This window comes from Stegostoma tigrinum, unplaced genomic scaffold (assembly GCF_030684315.1).
Source record: "Stegostoma tigrinum isolate sSteTig4 unplaced genomic scaffold, sSteTig4.hap1 scaffold_83, whole genome shotgun sequence".
NCBI classification, from domain to species: domain Eukaryota; kingdom Metazoa; phylum Chordata; class Chondrichthyes; order Orectolobiformes; family Stegostomatidae; genus Stegostoma; species Stegostoma tigrinum.
The window spans coordinates 850,930-874,000 of NW_026728779.1; the positions used below are offsets into that span (position 1 = coordinate 850,930).

The window sequence follows — 23,071 nt, forward strand, 5'->3', positions numbered from 1 at the left end:
ACTTTCGATCCTGGATTTACCCAAATGCTTATTTCAGTGAGATAAGCACTTCAGAAGACCAAAATCCCAACTTCACAGAACCACAAAACTTATGATGCTGGTTTCACTGAAGAGCTTATTTCTGTCAGATAAGCACTTCAAGAAGTCCAAAATCACAACTTCACAAAACCACACATCTTTCGATGCTGAGTTCACTGAAGTGCTTATTTCAGCGAGAGAAGCACTTCAGAATGCCAAAACCTCAACCTCACCAAACGACTCAAATTTTGATACTGGTTTCACTGAAATGATTCTTTGAGTCAGATATGCACATCAGCAGGCCAAAATCTAAACTTCACCAAAACACCCAACTTTCGATCCTGGATTTACACAAATGCTTATTTCAGCGAGATAAGCACTTCAGAATGCCAAAATCCCAACCTCACCCAACGACTCAACTTTTGATGCTGGTTTCACTGAAATGCTTCTTTCAGTCAGATATGCACATCAGCAGGCCAAAATCTCAACTTCACCAAACCACCCAACTTTCGATCCTGGATTTACCCAAATGCTTCTTTCAGTGAGATAAGCACATCAGAAGACCAAAATGTAAACTTCACCAAACCACTGAACTTTCGATGCTGGGTTCACTGAAGTGCTTATTTCAGAGAGATAAGCACTTCACGACGCCAAAATCCCAACCTCACCAAACGACTCAACTTTTGATACTGGTTTCACTGAATTGCTTGTTTCAGTGATATAAGCACTTCAGAAGGCCAAAATCTAAACTTCACCACACCACCCAACTTTCGATCCTGGATTTACCCAAATGCTTATTTCAGTGAGATAAGCACTTCAGAAAACCAAAATCTAAACTTGACCAAACCACTCAACTTTCTATGCTGGGTTCACTGAAGTACTTATTTCAGTGAGATAAGCACTTCAGAAGTCCAAAATCCCAACTTCACCAAACCACAAAACTTATGATGCTGGTGTCACTGAAAAGCTTATTTCAGTCAGATAAGCACTTCAGAAGGCCAAAATCACAACTTCACAAAACCACACATCTTTCGATGCTGAGTTCACTGAATTGCTTATTTCAGCGAGATAAGCACTTCAGAAGGCCAAAATCTAAACTTCACTAAACGACTCAACTTTTGGTGCTGATTTCACTGAAATGCTTCTTTCAGTCAGATATGCACATCAGAAGTCCAAAATCTCAACATCAACAAACCACGCAACTTACGATCCTGGATTTACCCAAATGCTTATTTCAGTGAGTTAAGCACTTCAGAAGACCAAAATCTAAACTTCACCAAACCACTCAACTTTCGATGCTGGGTTCACTGAAGTGCTTATTTCAGAGAGATAAGCACTTCACTATGCCAAAATCCCAACCTCACCAAACGACTCATCTTTTGATGCTGCTTTCACTGAATTGCTTATTTCAGTGAGTTAAGCACTTCAGAAGACCAAAATCTAAACTTCACCAAACCACTCAACTTTCGATGCTGGGTTCACTGAAGTGCTTATTTCAGAGAGATAAGCACTTCACTACGCCAAAATCCCAACCTCACCAAACGACTCATCTTTTGATGCTGGTTTCACTGAATTGCTTATTTCAGTGAGATAAGCACTTCAAATAGTCAAAATCTCAACTTCTCGAAACCATTCAACTTTCGATGCTGGGCTCACTGCAGTGCTTATTTCAGCGAGATAAGCACTTCAGAATGCCAAAATCCCAACCTCACCAAACGACTCAACTTTTGATGCTGGTTTCACTGAAATGCTTCTTTCAGTCAGATAAGCACTTCAGAAGGCCAAAATCTCAACTTCACCAAACCACCCAACTTTCGATCCTGGATTTACCCAAATGCTTATTTCAGTGAGATAAGCACTTCAGAAGACCAAAATCCCAACTTCACAGAACCACAAAACTTATGATGCTGGTTTCACTGAAGAGCTTATTTCTGTCAGATAAGCACTTCAAGAAGTCCAAAATCACAACTTCACAAAACCACACATCTTTCGATGCTGAGTTCACTGAAGTGCTTATTTCAGCGAGAGAAGCACTTCAGAATGCCAAAACCTCAACCTCACCAAACGACTCAAATTTTGATACTGGTTTCACTGAAATGATTCTTTGAGTCAGATATGCACATCAGCAGGCCAAAATCTAAACTTCACCAAAACACCCAACTTTCGATCCTGGATTTACACAAATGCTTATTTCAGCGAGATAAGCACTTCAGAATGCCAAAATCCCAACCTCACCCAACGACTCAACTTTTGATGCTGGTTTCACTGAAATGCTTCTTTCAGTCAGATATGCACATCAGCAGGCCAAAATCTCAACTTCACCAAACCACCCAACTTTCGATCCTGGATTTACCCAAATGCTTCTTTCAGTGAGATAAGCACATCAGAAGACCAAAATGTAAACTTCACCAAACCACTGAACTTTCGATGCTGGGTTCACTGAAGTGCTTATTTCAGAGAGATAAGCACTTCACGACGCCAAAATCCCAACCTCACCAAACGACTCAACTTTTGATACTGGTTTCACTGAATTGCTTGTTTCAGTGATATAAGCACTTCAGAAGGCCAAAATCTAAACTTCACCACACCACCCAACTTTCGATCCTGGATTTACCCAAATGCTTATTTCAGTGAGATAAGCACTTCAGAAAACCAAAATCTAAACTTGACCAAACCACTCAACTTTCTATGCTGGGTTCACTGAAGTACTTATTTCAGTGAGATAAGCACTTCAGAAGTCCAAAATCCCAACTTCACCAAACCACAAAACTTATGATGCTGGTGTCACTGAAAAGCTTATTTCAGTCAGATAAGCACTTCAGAAGGCCAAAATCACAACTTCACAAAACCACACATCTTTCGATGCTGAGTTCACTGAATTGCTTATTTCAGCGAGATAAGCACTTCAGAAGGCCAAAATCTAAACTTCACTAAACGACTCAACTTTTGGTGCTGATTTCACTGAAATGCTTCTTTCAGTCAGATATGCACATCAGAAGTCCAAAATCTCAACATCAACAAACCACGCAACTTACGATCCTGGATTTACCCAAATGCTTATTTCAGTGAGTTAAGCACTTCAGAAGACCAAAATCTAAACTTCACCAAACCACTCAACTTTCGATGCTGGGTTCACTGAAGTGCTTATTTCAGAGAGATAAGCACTTCACTATGCCAAAATCCCAACCTCACCAAACGACTCATCTTTTGATGCTGCTTTCACTGAATTGCTTATTTCAGTGAGTTAAGCACTTCAGAAGACCAAAATCTAAACTTCACCAAACCACTCAACTTTCGATGCTGGGTTCACTGAAGTGCTTATTTCAGAGAGATAAGCACTTCACTATGCCAAAATCCCAACCTCACCAAACGACTCATCTTTTGATGCTGCTTTCTCTGAATTGCTTGTTTCAGTGAGATAAGCACTTCAGATGGCCAAAATCTCAGCCTCACGAAACCATTCAACTTCGATGCTGGGCTCACTGCAGTGCTTATTTCAGCGAGATAAGCACTTCAGAATGCCAAAATCCCAACCTCACCAAATGGCTCAACTTTTGATGCTGATTTCACTGAAATGCTTCTTTCAGTCAGATGAGCACTTCAGAAGGCCAAAATCTCAACTTCATAAAACCACCCAGCTTTCGATGCTGGGTTCACTGAAGTGCTTATTTCAGTGAGATAAGCACTTCAGAAGTCCAAAATCCCAACTTCACCAAACCACAAAACTTCTGATGCTGGGTTCACTGAAGAGCGTATTTCAGTCAGATAAGCTCTTCAGAAGGCAAAAATCACAACTTCACAAAACCACACATCTTTCGATGCTGAGTTCACTGAATAGCTTATTTCAGTGAGATCAGCACTTCAGAAGGCCAAAATCTAAACTTCACCAAACCACTCAACTTTTGATGCTGGGTTCACTGAATTGCTTATTTCAGTGAGATAAGCACTTCAGAAGGCCAAAATCTAAACTTCGCTACACGACTCTACTTGTGATGCTGGGTTCACTGAATTGCTTATTTCAGTGAGATAAGCACTTCAGAAGGCCAAAATCTAAACTTCACCAAACCACCCAACTTTCGATCCTGGATTTACACAAATGCTTATTTCAGTGAGATAAGCACTTCAGAAGACCAAAATCTAAACTTCGCTAAACGACTCATCTTTTGATGCTGGGTTCACTGAAGTGCTTATTTCAGTGAGATTAGCACTTCAGAAGACCAAAATCTAAACTTCACCTAACCACTCAACTTGCGATGCTGGGTTCACTGAAGTGCTTATTTCAGTGAGATAAGCACTTCAGAAGTCCAAAATCCCAACTTCACCAGACCACAAAAGTTATGATGCTGGTTTCACTGAAGAGCTTATTTCAGTCAGATAAGCACGTCAGAATGCCAAAATCAGAACCTCACCAAACGACTCAACTTTTGATGCTGGTTTCACTGAAATGCTTCTTTCAGTCAGATATGCACATCAGAAGGCCAAAATCTGAACTTCACCAAACCACCCAACTTTCGATCCTGGATTTTCCCAAATGCTTATTTCAGTGAGAATAGCACTTCAGAAAACCAAAATCTAAACTTGACCAAACCACTCAACTTTCGATGCTGGGTTCACTGAAGTGCATATTTCAGAGAGATAAGCACTTCACGACGTCAAAATCCCAACCTCACCACACGACTCAACTTTTGCTGCTGGTTTCACTGAATTGCTTCTTTCAGTGAGATAAGCACTTCAGAAGGCCAAAATCTAAACTTCACTAAACGACTCAACTTTTGATGCTGGTTTCACTGAAGTGCTTATTTCAGTGAGATAAGCACTTCAGAAGGCCAAAATCACAACTTCACCAAACGACTCAACTTTTGATGCTGGTTTCACTGAATTGCTTCTTTCAGTCAGATATGCACATCAGAAGTCCAAAATCTCAACATCAACAATCCACGCAACTTACGATCCTGGATGTGCCCAACTGCTTATTTCAGTGAGTTATGCACTTCAGAAGACCAAAATCTAAACTTCACCAAACCACTCAAGTTTCGATGCTGGGTTCACTGAAGTGCTTATTTCAGAGAGATAAGCACTTCACTACGCCAAAAACCCAACCTCACCAAACGACTCATCTTTTGATGCTGCTTTCACTGAATTGCTTATTTCAGTGAGATAAGCACTTCAAATGGTCAAAATCTCAACTTCTCGAAACCATTCAACTTTCGATGCTGGGCTCACTGCAGTGCTTATTTCAGCGAGATCAGCACTTCAGAATGCCAAAATCCCAACCTCACCAAACGACTCAACTTTTGATGCTGGTTTCACTGAAATGCTTCTTTCAGTCAGATAAGCACTTCAGAAGTCCAAAATCCCAACTTCACCAAACCACAAAACTTATGATGCTGGGTTCACTGAAGAGCGTATTTCAGTCAGATATGCACTTCAGAAGGCCAAAATCTCAACTTCACCAAACCACCCAACTTTCGATCCTGGATTTTCCCAAATGCTTATTTCAGTGAGATAAGCCCTTCAGATGACCAAAACCTAAACTTCACCAAACCACTCAACTTTCGATGCAGGGTTCACTGAAGTGCTTATTTCAGAGAGATAAGCACTTCACTACGCCAAAATCCCAACCTCACCAAACGACTCAACTTTTGATGCTGGTTTCACTGAATTGCTTATTTCAGTGAGATAAGCACTTCAGAAGGCCAAAATCTAAACTTCACTAAACGACTCAACTTTCGATGCTGATTTCACTGAAATGCTTCTTTCAGTCAGATATGCACATCAGAAGGCCAAAATCTAAACTTCACCAAAACACCCAACTTTCGATCCTGGATTTACACAAATGCTTATTTCAGTGAGATAAGCACTTCAGAAGACCAAAATCTAAACTTGACCAAACCACTCAACTTTTGATGCTGGGTTCACTGAATTGCTTATTTCAGTGAGACAAGCACTACAGAAGGCCAAAATCTCAACTTCACAAAACCACCCATCTTTCGATCCTGGATTTACCCAAATGCTTATTTCAGTGAGATAAGCACTTCAGAATGCCAAAATCCCAACCTCACCCAACGACTCAACTTTTGATGCTGGTTTCACTGAAATGCTTCTTTCAGTCAGATATACACATCAGCAGGCCAAAATCTCAACTTCACCAAACCACCCAACTTTCGATCCTGGATTTACCCAAATGCTTATTTCAGTGAGATAAGCACTTCAGAAAACCAAAATCTAAACTTGACCAAACCACTCAACTTTCTATGCTGGGTTCACTGAAGTACTTATTTCAGTGAGATAAGCACTTCAGAAGTCCAAAATCCCGACTTCACCAAAGCACAAAACTTATGATGCTGGTGTCACTGAAAAGCTTATTTCAGTCAGATAAGCACTTCAGAAGGCCAACATCACAACTTCACAAAACCACACATCTTTCGACGCTGAGTTCACTGAATTGCTTATTTCAGCGAGATAAGCACTTCAGAAGGCCAAAATCTAAACTTCACTATAAACGACTCAACTTGTCATGCTGAATTCACTGAAATGCTTCTTTCAGTCAGATATGCACATCAGAAGTCCAAAATCTCAACATCAACAAACCACGCAACTTACGTTCCTGGATTTACCCAAATGCTTATTTCACTGAGTTAAGCACTTCAGAAGACCAAAATCTAAACTTCACCAAACCACTCAACTTTCGATGCTGGGTTCACTGAAGTGCTTATTTCAGAGAGATAAGCACTTCACTCTGCCAAAATCCCAACCTCACCAAACGACTCATCTTTTGATGCTGCTTTCACTGAATTGCTTGTTTCAGTGAGATAAGCACATCAGATGGCCAAAATCTCAGCTTCACGAAACCATTCAACTTTCGATGCTGGGCTCACTGCAGTGCTTATTTCAGCGAGATAAGCACTTCAGAATGCCAAAATCCCAACCTCACCAAATGACTCAACTTTTGATGCTGGTTTCACTGAAATGCTTCTTTCAGTCAGATGAGCACTTCAGAAGGCCAAAATCTCAACTTCACCAAACCACCCAACTTTCGATGCTGGATTTTCCCAAATGCTTATTTCAGTGAGATAAGCACTTCGGAAGACCAAAATCTAAACTTCACCAAACCACTCAACTTTCGATGCTGGGTTCACTGAAGTGCTTATTTCAGAGAGATAAGCACTTCACGACGCCAAAATCCCAACCTCACCAAACGACTCAACTTTTGATGCTGGTTTCACTGAATTACTTATTTCCGTGAGATAAGCACTTCAGAAGGCCAAAATCTAAACTTCACTAAACGACTCAACTTTTGATGCTGGTTTCACTGAAATGCTTCTTTCAGTCAGATAAGCACTTCAGAAGGCCAAAATCTCAACTTCACCAAACCACCCAACTTTCGATCCTGGATTTACCCAAATGCTTATTTCAGTGAGATAAGCACTTCAGAAAACCAAAATCTAAACTTGACCAAACCACTCAACTTTCTATGCTGGGTTCACTGAAGTGCTTATTTCAGTGAGATAAGCTTTTCAGAAGTCCAAAATCCCAACTTCACTAAACCACAAAACTTATGATGCTGGTTTCACTGAAGGGCTTATTTCAGTCAGATAAGCACTTCAGAAGACCAAAATCACAACTTCTCAAAACCACACATCTTTCGATGCTGAGTTCACTGAATTGCTTATTTCAGCGAGATAAGCACTTCAGAATGCCAAAATCCCAACTTCACCAAACGACTCAACTTTTGATGCTGGTTTCACTGAATTGCTTATTTCAGTGAGATAAGCACTTCAGAAGGCCAAAATCTAAACTTCACTAAACGACTCAACTTCTGGTGCTGATTTGACTGAAATGCTTCTTTCAGTCAGATATGCACATCAGAAGTCCAAAATCTCAACATCAACAAACCACGCAACTTACGATCCTGGATTTACCCAAATGCTTATTTCAGTGAGTTAAGCACTTCAGAAGACCAAAATCTAAACTTCACCAAACCACTCAACTTTCGATGCTGGGTTCACTGAAGTGCTTATTTCAGAGAGATAAGCACTTCACTACGCCAAAATCCCAACCTCACCAAACGACTCAACTTTTGATGCTGGTTTCACTGAATTGCTTATTTCAGTGAGATAAGCACTTCAGAAGGCCAAAATCTAAACTTCACTAAACAACTCAACTTGTGATGCTGATTTCACTGAAATGCTTCTTTCAGGCACAGGCAGGCAGGCAGACAGAGACAGGCAGGCACAGGCTGACAGTTTAACAGAGACAGTCAGGCAGGCACAGGCAGAGAGACAGAGACAGTCAGGCAGACAGGCCAAGACAGTCAGGCAGAGTGGCAGAGCCGGGCAGGCAAGCCGACAGGCAGTCAGACACAGACTGTCAGACACAGATACAGGCAGACGGAGACAGGCAGGCACACAGGCAGAGACAGTCAGGCAGTCAGGCATACACAGTCAAGCAGAGACAGTCAGGCAGGCAGGCAGGCAGGCAGACAGACAGTCAGGCACAGGCAGTCAGACAGGCAGGCGGAGACAGCCAGGCAGAGACAGTCAGACGGAGTCAGACAGAGACAGTCAGGCAGGCAGGCAGAGACAGGCATACAGACAGACAGAGACAGTCAGACACAGAGAGACAGAGTCAGAGTCAGACAGAGACTGGCAGGCAGACACAGACTGTCAGACAGATATAGGCAGACGGAGACAGTCAGGCAGACAGACAGACAGGCAGGCAGAGACAGTCAGGCAGACAGGCAGGCAGACAGAGACAGTCAGGCAGGCAGGCAGAGACAGTCAGGCAGGCAGGCAGGCAGACACAGGCATACAGACAGGCAGAGACAGTCAGGCAGGAAGAGACAGGCAGACAGGGACAGACAGGCAGACAGGCACAGGCAGACTGGCAGAGACAGTCAGGCGGACAGGCAGGCAGGCAGACAGAGACAGGCCGAGACAGTCAGGCACAGGCAGGCAGGCAGGCAGGGACAGACAGGCAGAGACAGTCAGGCGGACAGGCAGGCAGGTAGAGACAGACAGACAGGCAGGCACAGGCAGAGACAGTCAGGCGGACAGGCAGAGGCAGTCAGGCAGCGACAGGCAGGCAGGCAGAGACAGGCCGAGACAGGCAGACAGAGACAGTCAGGCAAGCAGACAGAGACAGGCAGGCACAGGCAGACAGTCAGACAGACAGAGGCAGGCAGGCAGGCACAGGCAGAGGCAGGCAGGCAGAGACAGGCAGGCAGGCAGGCAGACAGAGACAGGCAGGCACAGGCAGACAGTCAGACAGACAGAGGCAGGCAGACAGTCAGACAGACAGAGGCAGGCAGGCAGGCACAGGCAGAGAGACAGACAGGCAGTCAGGCAGAGAGACAGTCAGGCAGAGACAGTCAGACGGAGCAGTCAGGCAGGCAGAGACAGACTGGCAGGCAGGTAGAGACAGGCAGGCAGAGACAGTCAGGCAGGCAGGCAGACTGAGACAGGCAGACAGGCAGAGACAGACAGGCAGAGACAGTCAGGCAGGCAGAGACAGGCAGACACACAGACACAAGCAGACAGACAGGCTGACAGGCAGAAACAGGCAGTCAGACACAGGCAGACTGTCAGACAGATACAGGCAGGCGGAGACAGGCACGCAGAGGCAGGCAGGCGGAGACAGGCACGCAGAGGCAGGCAGGCGGAGACAGGCAGAGGCAGGCAGACAGAAACAGGCAGACAATCAAACTGACATGGGCAGACAGAGACAGGCAGGCAGGCGGAGACAGGCAGATGCAGGCGGAGACAGGCAGTCAGACACAGGCAGACTGTCAGACAGTTACAGGCAGACGGAGACAGGCACGCGGAGACAGTCAGAGACAGGCAGGCAGACAGAGGCAGTCAGACACACAGACAGTCAAACCGATACAGGCAGAGATAGACAGGCAGGCGGGTGCAGGCAGAGGCAGGCAGGCAGACAGAGACAGTCAGACACAGACAGGCAGAGGCGCAGACAGAGACAGACAGACAGAGACAAACAGACAGAGACAGTCAGGCAGACATGTAGAGAGTCAGGCAGACACCAGAGAGTCAGGCAGACATATAGACAGGCAGACAGAGGCAGGCAGGTGGGCAGAGACAATCAGGCACAGGCAGGCAGAGACAGAGACCGTCAGGCAGACAGACAGAGACAGTCAGACACAGAGACAGAGTCAGACAGAGGCAGGCAGGCAGACAGACAGACACAGGCAGTCAGACACAGACTGTCAGACAGATATAGGCAGACAGAGACAGTCAGGCTGACAGGCAGAGACAGGCAAGCAGAGACAGGCAGTCAGACAGAGACAGGCGGAGACAGGCAGACAGAGGCAGGCATACAGACAGGCAGAGACAGTCAGGGAGACAGGCAGACACAGTCAGGCAGAGGCAGGCAGGCAGGTGGAGACATGCAGACAGGGACAGACAGAGGCACAGGCAGAGACAGTCAGGCGGACAGGCAGAGGCAGGCAGGCACAGGCAGACAGTCAGGCAGACACAGGCGGAGACAGTCAGACAGGCAGGCAGTCAGGCAGACACAGTCAAGCAGAGACAGGCAGGCAGGCAGACAGACAGACAGTCAGGCGGAGACAGGCGGAGACAGTCAGGCGGGCAGGCAGAGACAGGCATACAGACAGACAGAGACAGTCAGACACAGAGAGACAGAATCAGAGTCAGACAGAGACCGACGGCAGGCAGGCAGGCAGGCGGAGACTGTCAGGCGGAGACTGTCAGGCACACAGGCGGTCAAGCAGAGACAGGCAGGGAGGGACAGACATAGAGACAGGCAGGCAGGTAGGGACAGACAGGCAGACAGAGACAGGCCGAGACAGTCAGGCAGACAGGCACAGGCAGACAGGCAGGCAGGTAGAGACGGGCAGACAGGGACAGACAGACACAGGCAGAGGCAGGGAGGCAGATAGAGACGGGCAGACAGGGACAGGCAGAGACAGGCAAGCAGGTAGAGACGGGCAGACAGGGACAGGCAGGCAGGTAGAGACGGGCAGACAGGGACAGGCAGAGACAGGCAGGCAGGTAGAGACGGGCAGACAGGGACAGACAGACAGGCAGAGGCAGAGACAGGCAGGCGGACAGGCAGAGGCAGTCAGGCAGCGACAGGCAGGCAGGCAGGCACAGGCAGACAGTCAAACAGAGACAGGCAGACAGGCGGAGACAGTCAGGCAGACAGGCGGAGACAGGCAGTCAGACATAGACTGTCAGACAGATACAGGCAGACGGAGACAGCCAAACAGACAGGCGGAGACAGTCAGGCAGAGAGACAGACAGGCTGAGACAGTCAGGCACAGGCAGGCAGTCAGGCAGGCAGACAGTCCAACAGACAGGTGGAGACAGTCAGGCAGAGAGACAGAGACAGTCAGGCAGACGGATAGGTGGAGACAGTCAGGCAGAGACAGGCAGGCAAACCGACAGGCAGTCAGACATAGACTGTCAGACAGATACAGGCAGACGGAGACAGGCAGGCACACAGGCAGAGACAGTCAGACAGGCAGGCACACAGGCGGAGGCAGTCAGACAGGCAGTCAGGCAGACACAGTCAAGCAGAGACAGGTAGGCAGGCAGACAGACAGGCAGGCACAGGCAGACAGGCGGAGACAGTCAGGCAGAGACAGTCAGACGGAGTCAGACAGAGACAGGCAGGCAGGCAGAGACAGGCACACAGACAGACAGACAGTCAGACACAGAGAGACAGAGTCAGAGTCAGACAGAGACAGGCAGGCAGAGACCGACGGCAGGCAGGCAGACACAGACTGTCAGACAAATATAGGAAGACGGAGACAGGCAGTCAGACACAGACTGTCAGACAGATATAGGCAGACGGAGACAGCCAGGCAGGCAGGCAGAGACAGTCAGGCAGGCAGGCAGACAAGCAGTCAAGCAGAGACAGGCAGGCAGACAGAGACAGTCAGACAGAGACAGGCAGGCAGGCGGAGACAGTCAGGCGGAGACAGACGGAGACAGTCAGGCAGGCAGACAGAGACAGGCATACAGACAGGTAGAGACAGTCAGGCGGACAGGCAGAGGCAGGCAGGCAGACAGAGACAGGCCGAGACAGTCAGGCACAGGCAGGCAGACAGAGACAGGCAGACACAGTCAGGTAGAGACAGGCAGACAGGCACAGGCAGAGGCAGTCAGGCAGCGACAGACAGGCAGGCAGGCAGACAGAGACAGGGCGAGGCAGACAGGCAAACAGAGACAGGCGGAGACAGTCAGGCAGAGACAGGCGGAGAGACAGACAGTCAGGCAGACAGGCGGAGACGGACAGTCAGGCAGAGACAGTCAGACGGAGCAGTCAGGCAGGCAGAGACAGACTGGCAGGCAGGGACAGACTGGAAGGCAGAGACAGTCAGGCAAACAGGCACAGGCAGGCAGGCGGAGACAGACAGGCGGAGACAGACAGGCGGAGACAGACAGGCAGAGACAGTCAGGCAGACAGGCAGAGACAGTCAGGCACAGACAAACAGAGACAGGCAGACACACAGACACAAGCAGACAGAGACAGGCTGGCAGGCAGAGACAGGCTGTCAGACAGATACAGGCAGGTGGAGACAGACAGAGTCAGGCAGGCAGACAGAAACAGGCAGACAGAGGCAGTCAGACACAGACAGACAATCAAACCAACACGGGCAGACGGAGGCAGGCAGACAGACAGAGACAGGCAGTCAGACACAGGCAGACTGTCAGACGGAGACAGGCACCCGGAGGCAGGAAGGCGGAGACACACAGAGAGAGACAGTCAGAGACAGGCATGCAGAGACAGGCAGGCAGACAGAGGCAGTCAGATACAGACAGACAGTCAAACCGATACAGGCAGAGACAGACAGGCAGACGGATGCAGGCAGATGCAGGTGGAGGCAGGCAGGCAGACAGAGACAGTCAGACACAGGCAGAGACGCAGACGGAGATAGGCAGAGACAAACAGACAGAGGCAGGCAGGCAGACAGATAGACAGACAGGCAGAGACGGTCAGACAGACAAAGACAGGCAGGCAGTGAGACAGCCTGACAGGCAGACAGACAGAGGCAGGCAGGCCGCGGCAGACAGAGGCAGGCAGACAGGGACAGGCAGAGACAGTCAGGCAGGCGGAGGCAGACAGGCAGATGGAGGCAGGCCGACAGACAGTCAGACACAGACAGGCAGAGAGGCAGGCAGACACCGACAGGCAGAGACAGGCAGGCAGGCACGCAGAGGCAGACAGAGACAGAGAGGCAGGCAGGCAGAGACAGTCAGGCAGAGACACAGAGAGTCAGGCAGAGACGCAGGCAGTCAGATAAACAGAGGCAGAGAGTCAGGCAGGCAGACAGAGGCCGTCAGGCCGAGGCAGACAGAGGCAGGCGGGCAGACAGAGACAGTCAGAAGGCAGTCAGTCAGACAGAGGCAGGCAGAGACAGTCAGACAGACAGAGACAGACAGACAGTCAGACAGAGACCGCCAGTCAGGCAGGCAGAGACAGTCAGACAGAGACAGACAGTTAGACAGGCAGAGGCAGACAGAGATAGAGAGGCAGGCAGACAGAGGCAGGCAGAGAGTCAGGCACACACGCAGAGAGTCAGACAGACGTGCAGGCAGGCAGACACGCAGTCAGTCAGGCAGGCAGAGAGAGACAGTCAGACAGAGACAGGCAGAAGGCAGACAGGCAGCCAGACAGAGACAGGCCGCCAGACAGTCAGACAGGCAGAGACAGGCAGATAGACAGACAGTCAGACAGAGACAGGCAGGCAGAGACAGTCAGAAGACAGACAGAGGCAGGCAGACACGGACAGTCAGATAGACAGACAGACAGACAGACAGAGACAGTCAGGCAGGCAGGCAGGCAGAGACAGTCAGAAGACAGACAGAGGCAGGCAGACACGGACAGTCAGATAGACAAACAGACAGACAAAGACAGTCAGGCAGGCAGGCAGAGACAGTCAGAAGACAGACAGAGGCAGGCAGACACGGACAGTCAGATAGACAGACAGACAGAGACAGTCAGTCAGGCAGACAGACAGACAGAGACAGTCAGTCAGGCAGACAGACAGAGACAGTCAGGCAGGCAGAGACAGTCACAGAGAGACAGGCAGGCAGACAGAGGCAGGCAGAGACAGTCAGACCGAGATAGGTAGGCAGAAACAGTCAGATAGAAAGACAGTCAGATAGAAAGACAGTCAGACAGAAAGAGGCAGGCAGGCAGGCAGACAGGCCAAGGCAGAGAGAGACAGGCAGACAGAGACAGTCAGAAGGCAGGCAGACAGTCAGTCAGACAGAGGCAGGCAGAGACAGACAGACAGACAGTCAGACAGAGACAGGCAGGCAGGCAGGCAGAGACAGTCAGACAGAGACAAACAGACAGAGACAGGCAGGCAAACAGTCAGACAGAGACAGGCCGACAGTCAGACAGAAACAGGCAGGCAGGCAGAGGCAGTCAGACACAGACACCCAGTCAGACAGAGACAGAGAGACAGACAGGCAGGCGGCACCAGGCAGGCAGGCAGAGACAGTCAGACACAGACAGGCAGGCAGGCAGACAGAGACAGGCAGGCAGGCAGACAGACAGACAGAGACAGACAGACAGAGGGAGGCAGACACAGACAGACAGACAGTCAGACAGAGACAGGCAGGCAGGCAGAGACAGTCAGACACAGACAGGCAGGCAAACAGTCAGACAGAGACAGGCCGACAGTCAGACAGAGACAGGCAGGCAGGCAGACAGGCAGACACAGACAGGCAGGCAGACAGACAGAGGCAGGCAGGCAGAGGTAGGCAGGCAGACAGACAGACAGAGGGAGGCAGACAGAGACAGATAGACAGGCAGGCAGACAGACAGACAGACAGAGGCAGGCAGCCGGAGACAGACAGACGCAGACAGACAGACAGTCAGAGGCAGGCAGGCAGAGACAGACAGGCAGACAGAGACCTTTTTAAAATTAACAAGAACATGTGATTAACACACTTAATAGCTGCGACCGAGTGTGATTTAAAAGAATGCTGATTACCAGAAGTTAAATAGGGGTTGTAAGATCCACTATTTGAAACGAGTAAAGAGCCAATTCGATTGTACTTTGGATTTGGGTGTAATGAGAATGCACGTCGGTTGAAAGAGATTGATGTTTTAGTTTAAACTGTTCTGAGTCCTGCTTCATAAATATAAAGGAGGGCTTCATAACTTATAAAGCTGCTGTTCCTCCACCATTGTTCTGCAGAAATTACTGAATCAAACGACAGAGTATGACCAGCATCATAAGATAGGAGTAGAAGTAAGGCCATTCGGCCAATCAAGTCCACTCCGCCATTTAAATCATGGCTGATGGGCATTTCAACGACACTTCCCTCAACTCTCCCTGTAGCCCTTGACTCCTTTTGAGATCAAGAATTTGTTGATCTCTGCCTGGAAGGCATCCAACGTCCCGGCCTCCACTGCACTCTGCGGCAATGAATTCAGAAGCCCACCACTCTCTGGCTGAAGACGTGTCGTCTCGTTTCAGTTTTAAATTTACCCCCTCTAATTTTAAGGCTGTGCCCACGGGTCCTACTCTCCCCGCCTAACAGAAACAACTTCCCAGCGTCCACCCCTTCTAAACCATACATTATCATTGACGGTTCCCTAGTTAGATTTGACATATTGCATTTGAGAAGGAAATGGCCTGTTTCCATCATTCCAGAGTACTTTTCTTAATCATTGTATTTATTTGTCGGCCCAATAAAGGAATTAATTTTATTTGATAGCTCAATAAGTTAAAACTGTAATCGAAGTTAGTTTTCTTCCTCCTTTGTAGTGGATCTGTTGGAGTTGCACACAGCACAACACGTCTTTGATCGACACAAATTGACACAAAACGAGCAACTTCTAAATGTAACTGAAGTAATCAACTGTTTAACGTCCATTTATGATGGTTTGGAACAAAATCACAAAGACTAGGTCAATGTGTCACTCTGTGTCAACATGTGTCTGAACTGGCTGCTGAACGTCTTTGATACGTATGTATGATTTACACTTGAATGTAGTATGTTTAGATTGTCCTAAGGTGCATTAAACTGCATCCTACATTTTGGATTTTGATCAGTTAAGTAAATGTGAAGATTGTCAACTGATTAAAATCAATCCTAGTATTGTTGACATAAGGTTTCAGTATGTTCTAATTTCATTTCAGTGCAAGTGATAAAGTAGTTGAAAGTTTTAGCGACTTTTGTTTTAAATCATAAAATTGAAACTGATATAGAACGTAGAACGTAGAACAGTACAGCACAGAACAGGCCCTTCAGCCCACGATGTTGTGCCGACCATATACTTTTGATTCCATTTGGTCAGATCTGTACAGGATCATGGAGACATCTTGACACTCTGATTGTAATGCTCTTCACGGTGACAAATGTTAGTGCTGGAGAAAGAAGTGTATAAAGTACACAATATGAACATCATCCAGTTAATGTCAAGGAATAAACAGCCAGATGCAGAATAAGTTTTTATGTGACCCTCAATCTCGTAGAGTCATACAGCATAGAAACACCATGTCTATGCCTCCCAACAAACACCAAACTACACTAATCTCATTTATCTACACTTGGTCCATAGCCTACTTTGACCTAGCATTTTAAATGCTCATCCCAGATGCTTTTTAAATGTTGAGAATACCTGCCTCAACTACCCTCTCAGGCAGCGTGCTCCATATGTCCACTTTGTTGATGAAAAAGCTTTTCCTCAGACTTCCTCCAAAGCATTTAATCCTCACCTTAAACTTGTGCCATCTGGTCTTAGACACATGTGCCATGGGGAAAGGATTCTCACAATGTATTCTGCCAGGGCCTGTCATAATTTTGTCTGCCTCAATCAGATCCCAACCCCCACCTCAGCTTCCTCTGCTACAAGAAACACAAATCCAGCATACCAGTCTATCTCGTAACTGAGACTTTTTAACCTAGCCAGTATCTTGAAGAGCATTAACTGTGCCATTGTGGTATTTTCCAGACTAATTGTCGTTCAGCTTATCTCAGTCAGATTGTTTAGTAAGCTCCATTTAGGAATAATGTTATGCACTTCACTTGGAAATGTATTAAGACTGTGACAGTATATTGGGGAATCCTTGCAAGTGGAGAGATTTTTATTTTCTTTCAGTCCAAGCTGGATATAATTCTAGGATTTGGAGATGAACGTCCAGGGTTAAACCTCCGGTGTCCTTCTATCCACCCCAAATCACCTCCAATTTTCCATTTATATAAAATTGAGCTTTGTTTGCATGAGGTGTGTTCCAATATTAAATCGTTATTGCGACTGTAAATTTTGACATTCTTCATTAGGTACGTACCCTTCATATTGATAGCGGCTCAAGGTGCTTCAGGGTGTCAAAACCAAAATGTTGCATTTTCCAGTGAAATTGTAGACATTGAGCTGAAATTCTCGCGAGGGAGCACTGAACGGCATGCATTATTTCTGAGTACCGCCCTCATTAATACTTATTCCATTTTTGTACCTGCCAGACAGAAACTAGACGCTCAGAATTAGCGAAATGAAATTCTGAGTGGGTGTGTGATGCTTGCACATTGCTCAATGCTCCTCTGGACCTCCAGCTTGGGCAGTAGTCACCAGCATCTGCAGCCACACCCATCAGTAGCACCCCATGTCCACAGTTTTGACATGTGGCATGTTCCAGCCTCAGCACATCATGGCACATCTCAGATCTGCTTTCAGTACTCTTCTGTACTTCATTGCTGCATTTTGGATTGCAGCAGCCCCCCTCATTGCAGTGCTACTGCCAGGGCACTTTTATATGCAGGGACAGGCACCCATTCGTGTATTGGGCCACGTTACACATCAGGACACCTTGCTTGAGCTCTCCACTCTCATTTTGTCCCTGCATGAATGCTAACAGCTCCTCTGCCTTGTCTTCATTTGCTTTGTCTTTTTATGGGTTGCCCCCTCCGCCACATCTCTCAGACTCATAACACTAGTATGTTGATTAACCTTTTGGCATCGAGACAAAGCCAGACAGCTTGCCATGTTTGTCAGCAGTCATCAATCAAAGGAGTGGGTGTGTTGCCGTTTAGCACCGTGATATGTTGATCTCACACCTGCAGCATGTGCCAGCTGCAGAAGCACAGAACGCGTTGCATTGTCTCCAACCACATGGTCGTTCTTCAGGTTCTGAGGGGAATGGTCTGTAGTCAAGGGAGGCAGTTCCAGGCAGCAGATCGAGGTAACTCCAGGGCATTGTCTGATATCACTCAAAGGGCTTGGATGCAATCAGTTGGCTGCTCAGGATGATCATGGTCAGGACACTGTCCTCATAGGTTGTGAGAAGTCAAACGTTAGACACCTCACTACCTGTGTTGGCTCTTTCTGCCCTACGGTGGGCTGTTTTTCCTGGAATGAAACAAAGGGAGTGATTGAGTGAGATGAAATGAGCTGGTGCATTTGTTAGTGCTCATGTATGTTTGGGAAGGGAGGTGAGGTCTCCTGGGTGAGAGCAAGAGGCACAGAGAACATAGAGGATTAATCGCCTTGGGCCCTCAAGTAGGCGAGAGCAAGTGAAGACAGACATTGAATGCTTTGGTGAGAATGGTATTACATGAGCTGTGCTGAAGGGTGGTGCAGAATTAGAGAGAGTGTGAATGTGAGGTAGCACAGACCAATGATACCAGTCACGGTTGGACATAGAGCAGTTTTTCCGCCGTCTTCGCCTCCATGCCTACTTCTTCAACCGGGAACCTAACCCTCCTTCCACTGACCCCTTCACCCGCTTCCAACACAAGTCCTCCTCCTGGACACCACCCCTAGGCCTCCTACCCTCCCTCGACCTCTTCATCTCCAACTGCCGTCGAGACGTTAACCACCTCAACCTCTCCACCCCTCTCGCCCACTCCAACCTCTCCCCCGCAGAACGGGCAGCCCTCCGCTCCAAACCCAACCTCACCATCAAACCCGCAGACAAGGGTGGCGCAGTGGTAGTATGGCGCACTGACCTCTACATCGCTGAGGCCAGACGCCAACTCTCCGACACCACCTCCTACTGCCCCCTCGATCATGACCCCACACCCACATGACCAAACCATCATCTCCAACACCATTCACGACCTCATCACCTCAGGGGACCTCCCACCCACATCCTCCAACCTCATTGTTCCCCAACCCCGCACGGCCGTTTCTATCTCCTTCCCAAAATCCACAAACCTGCCTGCCCTGGTCGACCCATGGTCTCAGCCTGCTCCTGCCCCACCGAACTCATCTCCACCTATCTGGACTCCATTTTCTCCCCTTTAGTCCAGGAACTCCCCACCTACGTCCGTGACACCACCCATGCCCTCCACCTCCTCCAGGACTTCCAATTCCCTGGCCCACAACACCTCATATTCACCATGGACGTCCAGTCCCTATACACCTGCATTCCGCATGCAGATGGCCTCAAAGCCCTCTGCTTCTTCCTGTCCCGCAGGCCCGACCAGTCCCCCTCCACCGACGCTCTCATCCGCCTAGCTGAACTCGTCCTCACCCTCAACAACTTCTCTTTTGACTCCTCCCACTTCCTACAGACTAAGGGGGTGGCCATGGGCACCCGCATGGGCCCCAGCTATGCCTGCCTCTTTGTAGGTTACATGGAACAGTCCCTCTTCCGTACCTACACAGGCCCCAAACCGCACCTCTTCCTCCGGTACATTGATGACTGTATCGGCGCCGCCTCTTGCTCCCCAGAGGAGCTCGAACAGTTCATCCACTTCACCAACACCTTCCACCGCAACCTTCAGTTCACCTGGGCCATCTCCAGCACATCCCTCACCTTCCTGGACCCCTCAGTCTCCATCTCAGGCAACCAGCTTGTAACTGATGTCCATTTCAAGCCCACCGATTCCCACAGCTACCTAGAATACACCTCCTCCCACTCACCCTCCTGCAAAAATTCCATTCCCTATTCTCAATTCCTCCGCCTCCGCCGCATCTGCTCCCACAATAAGACATTCCACTCCCGCACATCCCAGATGTCCAAGTTCTTCTAGGACAGCAACTTTCCCCCCACAGTGATCGAGAACGCCCTTGACCGCGTCTCCCGTATTTCCCGCAACACATCCCTCACACCCCGCCCCCGCCACAACCGCCCAAAGAGGATCCCCCTCGTTCTCACACTCCACCCTACCAACCTCCGGATACAACGCATCATCCTTCGACACTTTCGCCATTTACAATCCGACCCCACCACCCAAGACATTTTTCCATCCCCACCCCTGTCTGCTTTCCGGAGAGACCACTCTCTCCGTGACTCCCTTTTTCGCTCCACACTGCCCTGCAACCCCACCACACCCGGTACCTTCCCCTGCAACCGCAGGAAATGCTACACTTGCCCCCACACCTCCTCCCTCACCCCTATCCCAGGCCCCAAGATGACATTCCACATCAAGCAGAGATTCACCTGCACATCTGCCAATGTGGTATACTGCATCCACTGTACCCGGTGTGGCTACCTCTACATTGGGGAAACCAAGCGGAGGCTTGGAGACCGCTTTGCAGAACACCTCCGCTCAGTTCCGAACAAACAACTGCACCTCCCGGTCGCAAACCATTTCCACTCCCCCTCCCATTCTCGAGATGACATGTCCATCATGGGCCTCCTGCACTGCCACAATGATGCCACCCGAAGGTTGCAGGAACAGCAACTCATATTCCGCCTGGGAACCCTGCAGCCATATGGTATCAATGTGGACTTCACCAGTTTCAAAATCTCCCCTTCCCCTACTGCACCCCTAAACCAGCCCAGTTCGTCCCCTCCCCCCACTGCACCACACAACCAGCCCAGCTCTTGCCCCCCCCCCCACCCACTGCATCCCAAAACCAGTCCAACCTGTCTCTGCCTCCCTAACCAGTTCTTCCTCTCACCCATCCCTTCTTCCCACCCCAAGCCGCACCCCCATCTACCTACTAACCTCATCCCACCTCTTTGACCTGTCCGTCTTCCCTGGACTGACCTATCCCCTCCCTACCTCCCCACCTATACTCTCTCCACCTATCTTCTTTACCCTCCATCTTCGGTCCGCCTCCCCCTCTCTCCCTATTTATTCCAGTTCCCTCTCCCCATCCCCCTCTCCGATGAAGGGTCTAGGCCCAAAACGTCAGCTTTTGTGCTCCTGAGATGCTGCTTGGTCTGCTGTGTTCATCCAGCCTCACATTTTATTATCTTGGAATTCTCCAGCATCTGCAGTTCCCATTATCTCCAATGAGGCTCCTCTTCTGTTGGAGCAGAAGTCACTGATCTTGCAGCACTGCTGTATGGCTCTTTTGGTGGTTGAGACTGCATTGACACTGGACAGACTCAGATGAGTCTGGCCGAGTCTTGTGTCGTGGCCTCCTGTGCTTGTCTTTGGGAAAGAGGACAGTCCTCCACTGCACCAATCCATCCACCAGGATTTCCAGGTCTCCAACTGTAAAGTAAGGTGCTAATTTCCCCTTTCCTGCCCTGTCTGGGACAAATGCTATGAACTGTATAAGGCAGTTCTGGATTCTGGGCATTTTACTGGTTCACAATAGCCTTTAAACATGGCACTAGTGCCAGTAATACCGGGATGTTTCAGTGGTGGCAAACACTTGCAGTTACGATGAGTGGAAAACTAACGAGCGTCGGCTGAGAGAGGCACAACAGGAGCATTATTGCTAGTTATTGAAAAGGTTTGCAACAACAGAGTGAGAAAATTTGTTAGGTGTTTTGGAGAGATACTGTCCTTGCAGTGCAATAAAAATAACACTGAACTGATTCACTCCAGTGTTTTGGACCTTCAGATTTCAGAACAGAATTAGACCATTCAGCCCATTGAGTGGGATCTATCATTCTCAACCTCCTGTGTCCTTACTAAGCAAGAACATGTCTATCTATGCCTGAAATCAACTCTGACTTGGCTTCCACAGCTTTCTGCATCAATGAGTTCCACAGATTCACAACTTTCTGACTGAAGAAATTCTTCCTCAACTCCATCCTGAAGGGTGGTCCCTTTGACTCTGAGGCTGTGCCCTCAGGTCCTGGTCTCTCCAACTTAGAACATAGAACATAGAACATAGAACAGTACAGCACAGAACAGGCCCTTCAGCCCACAATGTTGTGCCGACCATTGATCCTCATGGATGCACCCTCAAATTTCTGTGACCATATGCATGTCCAGCAGTCTCTTAAATGACCCCAATGACCTTGCTTCCACAACTGCTGCTGGCAACGCATTCCATGCTCTCACAACTCTCTGCGTAAAGAACCTGCCTCTGACATCCCCTCTATACTTTCCACCAACCAGCTTAAAACTATGACTCCTCGTGCTAGCCATTTCTGCCCTGGGAAATAGTCTCTGGCTATCGACTCTATCTATGCCTCTCATTATCTTGTATACCTCAATTAGGTCCCCTCTCCTCCTCCTTTTCTCCAATGAAAAGAGACCGAGCTCAGTCAACCTCTCTTCATAAGATAAGCTCTCCAGTCCAGGCAGCATCCTGGTAAACCTCCTCTGAACCCTCTCCAAAGCATCCACATCTTTCCTATAATAGGGCGCCCAGAACTGGACGCAGTATTCCAAGTGCGGTCTAACCAAAGTTTTATAGAGCTGCAACAAGATCTCACGACTCTTAAACTCAATCCCCCTGTTAATGAAAGCCAAAACACCATATGCTTTCTTAACAACCCTGTCCACTTGGGTGGCCATTTTAAGGGATCTATGTATCTGCACACCAAGATCCCTCTGTTCCTCCACGCTGCCAAGAATCCTATCCTTAATCCTGTACTCAGCTTTCAAATTCGACCTTCCAAAATGCATCACCTCGCATTTATCCAGGTTGAACTCCATCTGCCACCTCTCAGCCCATCTCTGCATCCTGTCAATGTCCCGCTGCAGCCTACAACAGCCCTCTACACTGTCAACGACACCTCCGACCTTTGTGTCGTCTGCAAACTTGCTGACCCATCCTTCAATTCCCTCGTCCAAGTCATTAATAAAAATTACAAACAGTAGAGGCCCAAGGACAGAGCCCTGTGGAACCCCACTCACCACTGACTTCCAGGCAGAATATTTTCCTTCTACTACCACACGCTGTCTTCTGTTGGCCA

General features: G+C 48.6%; 1 pseudogene; it reads left to right on the forward strand.

Annotated features, from left to right (window-relative positions):
• The window catches only part of LOC132209306 (utrophin-like), a 91,824-nt pseudogene that overhangs the window by 17,317 nt on the left and 51,436 nt on the right, over positions 1-23,071 (forward strand).